Source organism: Hemicordylus capensis, chromosome 2 (assembly GCF_027244095.1).
Source record: "Hemicordylus capensis ecotype Gifberg chromosome 2, rHemCap1.1.pri, whole genome shotgun sequence".
NCBI classification, from domain to species: Eukaryota; Metazoa; Chordata; class Lepidosauria; order Squamata; family Cordylidae; genus Hemicordylus; species Hemicordylus capensis.
Genome location: NC_069658.1, coordinates 382,590,391 through 382,602,043, shown reverse-complemented (window position 1 = coordinate 382,602,043; position 11,653 = coordinate 382,590,391). Strand labels below are relative to the sequence as shown.

The following is an 11,653-nucleotide window of genomic DNA, read 5'->3' as shown; positions in this document are numbered from 1 at the left end:
ACACATCAAAGAGCCCTGGAGCAGGAGGATTCCCTTTCCACTCACTGCCTAACCTGACAAGGCCTACTTCACAGGGAAATGAGACACAGGCCCTGTCCTCAACTCACAGACAAAAGAAGCTAAGAAGACAAGAGACTCTGGAGGAGAGAAAAGAGACACTGGAGGGAGATCAATGGGATCATGACAGACAGGGGTGGCCTAAGGGACCATGGCACTTGAGGTAGGGATGTGCGGTTCGGTTCGGATCTGGACCGGTTCGTCCGAACCGGTCCGGATCCGGCGGCTCGATCCCGGACCGAATCGGGCCCTCCCGGGGACCGAGCCGGACCGAATTCGAGCCGGTTCGGTACCGAACCGGCTCGGGTTTCCCGAACCGGTTCGGGAATGAAATTGAGTCTCACTCAGTGTCTCTTTAAAGTGTGTCCTCCATTTTGTGTCTCCTTCCCGAAACTTTTGCTCCTCCTTGCATCCATTTTGTGATGCTATTTCCAGGCATTGTATTGGCTGCGCTATTGATCCTTGATTGGCCAGAATGAGTCCTTTGGTCTGGTAGGCTGCTTGGCTGTTGCACTGTTGAGAGCTGGCACCCTGTTGGCCGTGGGGGGAGTGCAAAGGTGGGGGCTCCCAAAGGAGGGAATTTCAAACCTATATAAACCCAAGCCTCTTCTCTGGAAACTTCTCTTGGCTGCAGTTGTGGGATCATCTCTGAGACCTGCTTGCCCTTTGCTGGCTGCTCTGGTGTCTCTGTGAGTCCTGACTGTGTCCTGTGTCTCTCTGTGTGTGCTCTGTCTAATCCTTTGTCCACCTGCCCTTTGTGACTCTCTGTGTGTCTCCTCTCTCTGTCTGTCTCTTGTCTGTATACTGTGTGTTACTTCACTTTACTTTCTTCTTAATTTCCCCCAATTTTCCCTGTTCCTTGTCTGTCTGCTTTTCTCCCCCCTCCCCCCCCCTTTCCCTTCTCATCCTTTGAGCCTACCCTCCCCCTCCCCCACTCCCACCCACTGCATCCTCATTGCTTTAAATCTTCTTCCATTAATTATTGCTCTTTGTCCTGCCTTGTTGTTGTCCAACTTTTTGATTTTCACATTGCATTCCATTGGTTTCAGTTATATATTGCTTGCTGGTTTTGCTTAAATTGTACCATTTTGTTTGTTTCTGCTGACTGCTGCTGCCCTGCGAGTTGGTTCCCTGAATCCCTCCCCCCCACCCCCAGAGGATTCTGTTGTTGTTTCTTGTTGTCCCATATAATCAGTTTTGGTTCCCTGCTCCAAACTTGCCCCTCCAAGTCCAACCACACCCCACCCCAACCCCACCCCATCCAGCCTTCTCCCAAGTTTGCTGCTGCCAAACCGAGTCCAGTTTTCTTTGCTTGGTTCCACTTATTCATTTGCTATTATTAATTTGCAGCAATTGTGGTTTCATTGTCTCTGTTCACTTAGTGGCCCCCCTCAGAGTCTGTGTTTGGTTCCCCCTCCCCACACCCCCACCCCCAAGTTTTTTCTGCTGGTTATAGTCTTTCTTTTAATTTTTTTTTTAAACTTCTGGCTTGTGTTCTCTTGATATATATTGCTTTATATATTTTGCTACCCTCCTCCTCCTCCTCCCCCCCCTGCCTGCCCCCCCCACCCTCCCTCCTCCCAGACCCTACCCTAGCCCAGGCCCAGCTCCTCCCCCAACCACCCCATCCAGCCTAATCGCTGCTGCTGCCCGAGTTGTTCCAGTTTCTCCTTTGCTGTTTGTTGTTGCCCCCTCCCCTTCCCCCCAACACCCCTCTGCCACACACTAGCCCCCAACCACACACACCCTCTCTGCTCCCCCCACCCCACCTCTTTTTCTCCTTGCCCCTGACTCTCTCCACTCACCCCAGGCCCCCTGCCACACACTAGCCCCCAACCACACACACCCTCTCTGCTCCCCCCACCCCACCTCTTTTCCTCCTTGCCCCTGACTCTCTCCACTTACCCCAGGCCCCCTGCCACACACTAGCCCCAACCACACACACCCTCTCTGCTCCCCCCACCCCACCTCTTTTTCTCCTTGCCCCCGACTCTCTCCACTTACCCCAGGCCCCCTGCCACACACTAGCCCCCAACCACACACAGCCTCTCTGCTCCCCCCACCCCACCTCTTTTCCTCCTTGCCCCCGACTCTCTCCACTTACCCCAGGCCCCCTGCCACACACTAGCCCCAACCACACACACCCTCTCTGCTCCCCCCACCCCACCTCTTTTTCTCCTTGCCCCCGACTCTCTCCACTTACCCCAGGCCCCCTGCCACACACTAGCCCCCAACCACACACACCCTCTCTGCTCCCCCCACCCCACCTCTTTTTCTCCTTGCCCCCGACTCTCTCCACTTACCCCAGGCCCCCTGCCACACACTAGCCCCCAACCACACACAGCCTCTCTGCTCCCCCCACCCCACCTCTTTTCCTCCTTGCCCCCGACTCTCTCCACTTACCCCAGGCCCCCTGCCACACACTAGCCCCCAACCACACACACCCTCTCTGCTCCCCCCACCCCACCTCTTTTTCTCCTTGCCCCCGACTCTCTCCACTTACCCCAGGCCCCCTGCCACACACTAGCCCCCAACCACACACAGCCTCTCTGCTCCCCCCACCCCACCTCTTTTCCTCCTTGCCCCCGACTCTCTCCACTTACCCCAGGCCCCCTGCCACACACTAGCCCCAACCACACACACCCTCTCTGCTCCCCCCACCCCACCTCTTTTTCTCCTTGCCCCCGACTCTCTCCACTTACCCCAGGCCCCCTGCCACACACTAGCCCCCAACCACACACACCCTCTCTGCTCCCCCCACCCCACCTCTTTTCCTCCTTGCCCCCGACTCTCTCCACTTACCCCAGGCCCCCTGCCACACACTAGCCCCCAACCACACACACCCTCTCTGCTCCCCCCACCTCTTTGGACCGCTGCTACTGCTGTGTCCTCCCCCCACACCTGAATCCCCCCTCCCTGCTGCGCTGCGCTTCTCCTCTCTCCTCTTTCTCTCTATCATCTCTCTTTCTCCTCTCTCTCTCTTTCTTTTCTCTCTCTCTCCTCTCTTTCTCTTTGTCCCTGCCCCCCCTCTCTTTTCTCTCTCTCTTAGTCTTTTCTCTCTCTGCTCCCCTTCACTTTCCACCTCCTCTCCCACAGCTGCAGCCGCACACAGTAGCCTACCCACCTGGCGGCTGCCATCGGTTTTTTTTTTCTTTTTATAGTTTTTGGTTGATTTTGTCTCTGCTTGGGGGTGAGTTGAGCGACACAAATAGTGTTGTCTCCTCACTTCTGCCCCTCCATCGTTGAACTACCCCGGTTGCCTGTGTGCCTCGTGCGGCCGCCCTGCTGTGTCTCAGCCCAGGGTGGCTGGCTGGCGGCGGCGAATCCGTGACCAGCAGTGAGCGGCAGGAGAAGGACCGGAAGAAGAGGGGTTAGTGCGTGTGCGATTGTGCACCTTTTGTTGCCCCTTTCTCTCCCTAGCTGGCGGTTTTAAATAGGGACACCCCTATTCTGAAATGCATTTGGGTGTGGGGAGGAGGGAGGGAACCTTGGAGAGGAGATGTACTGTTGTAAAACTTGTGTCTTCATGCCCATGCCCAGTAAAGAAATTGCTGCTGTGTGTTGCGTTGCATTGCATGCGTCTTGCAGGTGGTTTTTGAACAGGTGCCTTCCAGAGTGCTTCCTTGCCTCTGGGGCAGTCTGAGTGGGGTCCAGGGTTCTGATGCGATGCTGCCACTACATGCTGGGCCCATGCCATGCCAGAGTGCTTCCTTGCCTCTGGGGCAGTCTGAGTGGGGTCCTGGCTGGGCTCTGATGCTGCCACTACATGCTGGGCCCATGCCATGCCAGAGTGCTTCCTTGCCTCTGGGGCAGTCTGAGTGGGGTCCTGGCTGGGCTCTGATGCTGCCACTACATGCTGGGCCAATACACACGTATGATGATGATCATGATGTTCAATCCATGAGGCTGCCATCAAGTGTTTGCTGCTGCTTGCTTGCCATGGCATTGGGCAGGCAGAGTCACAGAGTGGGTGGGTTCAACCTCTGTGTTGGTGTGACTGGGTTCTGGTTTTGGTTGTGTGCAATTTAGAGTCACTAAATAGGCTGCATTGAGTTTGATGCTCCCCCCACAGGAGCATTACTTGAGAACCACCCCCCAGAACCCACACTTTGTGTTCCAGTTCACTAAATAAGGGTTTCCTCCTTTGATCTGCAGGTTCCCAAGCGTTGACTGCATCCCTCCCCCACCCCCGGTAGGTGCTGTGCCCTCCCCCCATCCACTCCCCCCCCCCAAAAAAGCTAAAAACTTGCCACCCACACCACAACTACTCCACCCAACTGCCCGTGCCACCCTCCCACACCGGGGTTCCACCCTTTAACCCCCTATTTTTCTAAAAAAAACCCCTCCCAGACCCATATCCCCAATTGGCTTGGTGGTTGACTCCCAAATTCAAAAAGGACACCCTCCCCCTCACTTCGATTGGCTTCCCCCCCCATATCAAAAAGTCTTCCTTTCCCCCCAATTGGCTTCCTTTTTTGAAAACAAACTTCCCCCCCGCCGCCTCCAAATCAGCTGCCTTTTTTTTGGCCCCTAAGCCCCTCCAAATTATTTTTTTGACCCTGTCTGGCCTTCCTCCTAAAGTCTCCCTCCTTCTGACCTAGCAGCATGTCTGAGCGCCGTGTGGCGGGCAGGGCTCGCTCAAGGCTGGCAGGCAGAGGTGGGAGAGGCCAGGTGCGGGGTGCGCCTGCGGCACGGGGAGGGAGAGGACGCGGGGAGCCTGAGGACACCCCAGTTCTCCCCATTGGAGAATTCTTTGCTCCGGCCCCATCTTTGGTGCGCAGGATTCAGTTCCCCACGCCTGCTGCCGCCAATCGCGGCAGAGGCAGAGGCACTGTTAGGGCTGTGGCGGGTCCCTCCTCGCCGGCGGCACCAGGTGCTGCTGAGCTACCGCCAGTTGTTGAGGTGGAGGAGACTGTGGAGTTGGAAGAGCAGGTAGAGGGCGGTGAGGACCGTGCGGCTGGCAGCGATGCAGCCAGGTTCTCCCTCCCTCTGGGGCCCCTTCCCCCTATCCTTTCGCCGCTCAGTGGGGCCCCCCCTCGTGAAGCCCGACACTCTGGTGGGGAGCGGTCTGGCGAGGTGGTGGAGGAGAGGCCTGCCTCTCCGATGCCAGTTGAGCCGGGCCCTTCCTCCGCTGTGGAGGGCGGAAGGGGCGGGTTGGGTGGCAGCAGTGGGCAGGCAGCGGCGGCCGCCCCCCCCCAGGACTGCAGCCACCCTGCGAGAAACGGCCTAGGACGGCGCCCAGGGCGCAGGAGGCCAAGGGCAGTGGTGCATGGGTGCATTTTGAGGTCCCTCAAGATGCCCCATTCCACGCCCGCTGTGTCCACTGCAGGATGCTTGTCAGCCGTGGAAGGGACCCTGCGCACCTGGGTACGACGCCTATGTGGAGACACCTAGAGCGTCACCACCCAGGTCTCAGGGGACAGGCTGGCAGCGCTAGTGCGCCTTGTGCATCTGCCACTAGGGCGGGCAGCGGCAGTGTGCCAGCCAGCAGGCAGGCTACACTGCCCGTCCAGCGGTGGACGCAGTCCTCGGGCAGCCAGCGTATTGTTCGCGTGGACCATCATCACCTCACCCGCCTCATAGGGGAGATGATTTCCACCGATGACCAGCCGTTTCAGGTGGTCGAGAACAACGGCTTCCGCCGTATTCTCCAATACCTGGCTCCCGAATACGTCATCCCCTCAAGGACGACGTTCAGCCGGAACGTGGTCCCCTCCCTGTACCGCCGGTGCAGGGAGCTCGTGTCGGCCGAGCTGCGTGCAGCTCCGGCCGGGACAAGCGTGCATTTCACGACTGACCTCTGGACCAGTGTCAGTGGGATGCACGCTTCTTTCCTGGCCCTCACTGCCCACTGGTGGGGACCGGAGAGTGAGGGGACCTCCGCGGGCGATGCTTCCGGGTCCGGCGCGGCTCCCGATGCACTACGGCACAGGTGGGCCGTCCTGCACGTGGAGACGATGGACACGAGGCACACCGCGGAGGAGGTGGCGGCCGTACTCGACCGCCAGATAGAGGAGTGGATTGGCGGGTGTCCACACCTCTCCCGCGGCTTCATTGTCACCGACAATGGAGCCAACGTTACCGCCGCTGTCGAGACAGTCATGGACTGTGTGAACATACGGTGTATGGCACACACGCTCCATCTGACCGTCAGGGACGCCCTTGGCCTTAAGGAGCTGAGGGCGTCCCAGGAGAAGGGGGCCCGCCCCATCGCAGGTGCTGTTGCTGCCACGGCTACGCTTGTGGATAAGTCCCGCAAGCTGGCCGCCCACTTCCACCGCAGCGAGAAGTCCAGGAGACTGCTTCGCCAGAAGCAGGATGACCTTGGCCTTCCTCGCCATCTCATCCCTACGGATGTGGAGATGCGGTGGAACTCCACCTTCCTCCTGTTCCAGCGCCTGTTGGAGCAGGAGAGAGCCCTTGTCGCCCTGGCGAGGGACGAGTCCTTGGATGTCTGCGACTTCTCGAACGCAGAGTGGAAGCAGATGTCCGAGGCGGTGTCGGCACTCGAGCCCTTCCAGCTTGCCACGAAGGGCTTGTGTGGCGACACCACTCCCTTGAGCCAGGCGCTGCCCACAGCTGTTGGTCTCGAGAAGCTGATGGGTGGACTCCATATCTCTCTGACCACGCCAGAGGGTCGTGCTCTGGCTGGGAGGCTGAGGTCTGGGGTTGACAAGCGGCTCGTTGATGTGCTGGGAGACAGGGAGGAGTATGTCCTCGCTTGTCTCTGTCACCCAGCCCTCAAGGGCAATGCCGTGAGTGCCGACGACTTGCCCAGGTGGAAGGGCATCCTGGTCGAGAAGGTTAGGGAGGAGGAGGCCGCTAGGGCCCGCAGAGACCAGGGTGTTGGTAGTGGTGCGGGGGCAGCCCTCGCGGCCCAACCCGCACCCAGCAGCAGCATGGGCGGCCAGCCGGCGTCAGCTTCCCCTTCCCCTCCCTCTTCCCAGTCCAGCAGCGCGGCATCCCAGGCGGCGCCATCGCAGCAGCCATTTGCTACCGACTCGAGATCCGCCCAGTGGTTTCAGCGGTTCTGCTATGGCGCCATGCCTGGTATGCGGGAGGCTCGACCTGCCAGGCCCCCCTCCAGTGCTGAGCAATGCGTTGCGCAGTACTTGGAGGAGCCTGTGGAGGGAGACGGCGTGGACTGCGCACAGTTCTGGGCGAGCCGCCGCCAAGTCTGGCTGGACCTGGCGGTGGTGGCTGTGCGCCTCCTCTCCTGCCCCCCAACCAGTGTCCAGAGCGAGCGGGTGTTTTCACGTGCCGGGGACGTGGTGACACCCTCTCGCTCCCGCTTGGACCCTGGTCTGGTGGAGCAGCTGGTCTTCCTTAAGGTGAACCTCCCCCTGTTGGGCTACCCCAAGCTGCAGTTTGAGACGGGCGAGTGATTACCGTGGGTTGCCCCATGGTTGGTCACCTGCCTGGCTCGAACTCTGTGCTTATCCCTACCCTCCCCCCTTCCACCTCTAGCTGAGCTGACGTGACAGATGCTGAGCCGTGCCAGCCAGTCGCAGCGTGTAGTGTGCCCACACAGAGATGCAGTTGTAGTAGTAGTTGTAGTGCTGCGACTGGCCAGATGTTTACAATGCCCACGCCCACCTAAAAAGAAACCCAATGCTGACCAGCACAGGCCCTTTATCTATCCACCTGTCAGCATTTGGGGACCTGGCGTGGGCACGGCACACCCCCCCCAAAGTAGCACAGCCCACGGAGTACTAGACTTAGCGGCAGCGGCGGGTATACGTTCAAAAATGCAGTGTAGATATGTAAATACTGTATGTAAATAAACATGTAAATAATTTTTTCTTTAAAAACCCCATGTCAAAATCAAGCCTCAAAATTATGCAAAAGAAAGAAAAAAAGGTGACAAAGGGAGAACAAAATGATGAATGCCAAATGAATTGATTTTATTGAAAATGTCACCAGAAATCATGTGTGGGGGGCTTGGTTTACATGGAGAAGATGATTGGGTGATTTTTTGAAATGAAACGAATGAATTATTATCATCTTATGTTCATCTTGATTGTGGTCACTGTTGATGTTGGCTGATGGCAAAAAACCCAAAACCATCAGAATAGCAATGAACTGGCTGCCAACACAACATATTGATTGATAACTGTGCAGGGGGGGAATTGGGTCTGTGTGTGTGTGTGTGGTGCAGGCTCAGTCTGTCTCTTCCTGTTGTGTGTCTGTCTGTCTGTCTGTCTGTGTGAATGGATGCCTAGCACTGTCTCTGTGTGTGGATGCTTTCTGTGTGTAGTGTGGTGTGTGTCTGTCTACATGTTTTTTTTCCTCCCCCCCATGCCTCCCTCCATCCTTCCCCTCTCATCCTCTCCCCTTCCTCTTCACCACCTTCCATCCTCCCTCCCTTCCAGCCCACCACCGCCTCACCTGCCCCCAACCCCGGTCTGGCAGATGATGAGAGTCTGGTCTCTCCCACCGAAGCACACACGTGAGCACGTGTGTGCACAAATATGTGGCTGACCAACTCTGAGCCGGACCCTCCCCCCTTCAATCCCCTCTACATCCCTCTCCCCCTCCCCTTTCCTCCCCCCTGCCTCCCAGCCTCCCTCCCTGCCTCCCTCCCCCCTCCTAGCTAGCAGCGCACACATACACACACAAAACACCTGTGGTGGCAAACACCACCAGCACACATGCACTCACACTGGTGCCACCACCTCTGCCTTGGGCCTCTGTGTCCTTGAGCAGATATGTGGTGGTGGACCAGAGAAGCATTTCTTTCCAGCAAGGCAAAAGGCATGCACTCACTGCACACACACACACACACACACACACACACACACACGAAGAGGTGAAGACGAGAAGAGGCAACTTCTAGAACCAGCAGCAGCAGGTGAGTGTCGTGTAATTGTGTTGCTTCCCAAGGCCACTGCCCATGCTCAATGCTCAGTCTGCTGAAACTAAAGAACTAGCTACAATCACCCTTCCTCACATGCAGCTCAGCTCAGATCAGCTCAGCTGCACAGCACACTGACTAACTAGACACTACAGCTGGTGGTAGAAAAAACAGAAGTCTAGATTCTAGAAGATGTCCTGGTGGATTTTAAACTTTCAAATCTGTGCTAGGATTGCCTCGCCCGCCTCCTCCTCCTCCTCCTCCTCCTCCTGCCTGTAATTGTGCCCTCTCCCCTTGCAGTTGCGCCGTCGTGATGGGTTGGTGATGTGCGTGCGCCGTCTACTTGTTAGCTCTCTCCTCCTCATGTTGGCTGGGCTTGCCAGGCACTGGCTGGCAGCAGCTGTTGGCTGTGTGCTAGGCTCAGGCTGTGGCGCGCGTGACTGGACTGGGAATGTTATTGTAGCGGCAACACTGGTTGTGGTGGTAGCAGTAGTAGCTGTTGTTGTTGCTGGGCTGGTGGCTGCTGGCCTGTGCTGACTCTGCGCACTTGGTCTGGTCTGGTCTGGTCATTGGGATGCAGATGTAGGGTGTGTGTGCATCATCCATGGGGAGCATCAGAGCAGAGCAGAGCAGGTTGGCTGGCTTCTGTCTGTCGGGCCTAGTCAGTGGCAGGCACTGAGTGAGGCGGTGGTTCCTTTGGGCATCACGTCACCCATCATGCAGAGCGGCAGGTCTGCTGCTCTGCTGCTCCGCCTCCTGCTTCTTCTCTGTGTGTGCTGCTCTTGTGCTTAGTGTGCTGCTCCGCTGCTGCTGCTGTGCTGGCAGGCAGCACAGCAGTGGCCTTTTTGTTAGATCAGAGAGTGGGTGTTGTCTCTCTGAGTGTCCTCCTCTTACTTGCTTGGATAGGAGTGGTGGTAGTAGGTAGGCATTAAGATGGACTGACTAGGTGTTACGTGTTAGGGCGCCCAGAGAGAGGGGCCAAAAAGATGGGGTGGCAATTGTTGGGTTGCTCCTAGTATTATTGGTGAATTTCTGAAGAAAAAATTTTTTTCCATTGGCTAGAATGGGGGTTCGGGGCTGCCCCAGACCCGCCTCTGTGGGGTGGCAGCACCGCCAAAGTGGGTCCGGGGCCATGGCAAAAATGCCCTCAGTCCCTCCCAGCAATCCCCGTAGAGATAGGAGTGATGGTTCTGTTGTTTTTCTGAGGTGTTCTGAGTGAGTGTGGATTCTGTGATAGCAAATGAGAGTGGATTCATGGTGTCTCATTGGAAATCTCATAAGCTATCATAGAATCTACACTCAGAATACCTCAGAAAAACAACAGAACCATCACTCCTATCTCTACGGGGATTGCTGGGAGGGACTGAGGGCATTTTTGCCATGGCCCCGGACCCACTTTGGGGGTGCTGCCACCCCACAGAGGTGGGTCTGGGGCAGCCCCGAACCCCCATTCTAGCCAATGGGGAAAAAAATTTTCTTCAGAAATTCACCAATAATACTAGGAGCCACCAATTGCCTTGGGATTTTTGGGGTGGAGGACACCCATGGGTGGCTACCACCCACCCCAGCTTTTTTGCCCCTAAGGGCTCCACATTGTGAGTTATGGGCAAAAATTTATTTTTTGAAAAAAATTTGTAAAAAATCAGAGGAAGGTCCAATCGACTTGAAATTTGGGTGGCAGGTAGAACACAATGTCCCCTTCAAAACCAGCCACTTTTTGTGATCCGAACCGGTTCGGTTCGGATCCGAACCGGTTCGAAACCGAACCGGACCGGAGGGGTGGTCTGGCAAAACCAAAACCGAACCACCCCGGTCCGGTCCGGACCCGGTCCGGACCCGAACCGAACCGGGAGAACCGGTTTTATGCACATCCCTAACTTGAGGCAGGGTACCAAAATGCGATTTGCCCCATGATCCTGGTGGGGACCCACTCCCTTTCAAAAGCAACCGTTGTCATCTTAGAGAACATGGCACAGGGGTGAGAGGGCGGGGAGGAGGGAATATTGCCAGCAGCCTCCTCTGCTCTCCTCATACTTCTTGCAAAGCTTGCAAGAGTCACGCTGGTCCCAAAGAGCTACTTCAGCAGTGGCGGCAGCAGGGGGCAGAGGCGCTCTCACCCCTGGACTTTGGGGCCGAAGTCCAGGACCTCCACAGCCCCTGGGGGCCCCCCAAATCCTCTTTAGTCTGTCTCGGGTGGTGTGGTCACCACCATCATCATAAGCATGATGATGCTTATTTTTCAGAGGGGGGTGGCCTCCAAAGTCTAGGCTCCAAAATTACCTAGGTGTACCTCTGTCAGGGGGCATCTTGCCACCCTACTCTGCACCTGAGGCAGTCACCTCACCGTGCCTCATGGAAGGGCCACCCCTGATAGCAGAACAAAGAGGGGAGCTGTCAACAGACTCTTCTGTTCAGTTGGGGCTTTGCTTGGATAGAAGTGGAACAACTGCTTGGTGGCCGTCGTTTCTCTCTCCGGTGGCCGAGGCTAGAGACTTCTGCAGGCCCAGGACACGTGGTAGTCAGAGCAGAGATTTCTCTGGCAGAAAATGGCTTCAAGCAGACTCCTTGAAGCCATCAGAGATGACACGTTAGGGATGAGAGGTTAGTCAGAGCAGGGCATGAGAGAAAAGGAGACTTTTTAAATACTTCTAATCCCAGGATTTACTCTTAGCGATTATTAACCCCTTAGAGATTATCTGCTAATAGTTCCTATTAGCAACTAATAACTGTTCCAGCTATCTA

The 11,653-nt window shown here is 56.7% G+C and overlaps 1 protein-coding gene across 2 annotated transcripts in view; it reads left to right on the top strand.

Moving 5' to 3' along the window:
• Positions 1-11,653, top strand: part of LOC128346616 (bMERB domain-containing protein 1-like) — a 79,267-nt gene that overhangs the window by 54,964 nt on the left and 12,650 nt on the right. The gene's annotated exons all lie outside the window — the stretch shown is intronic.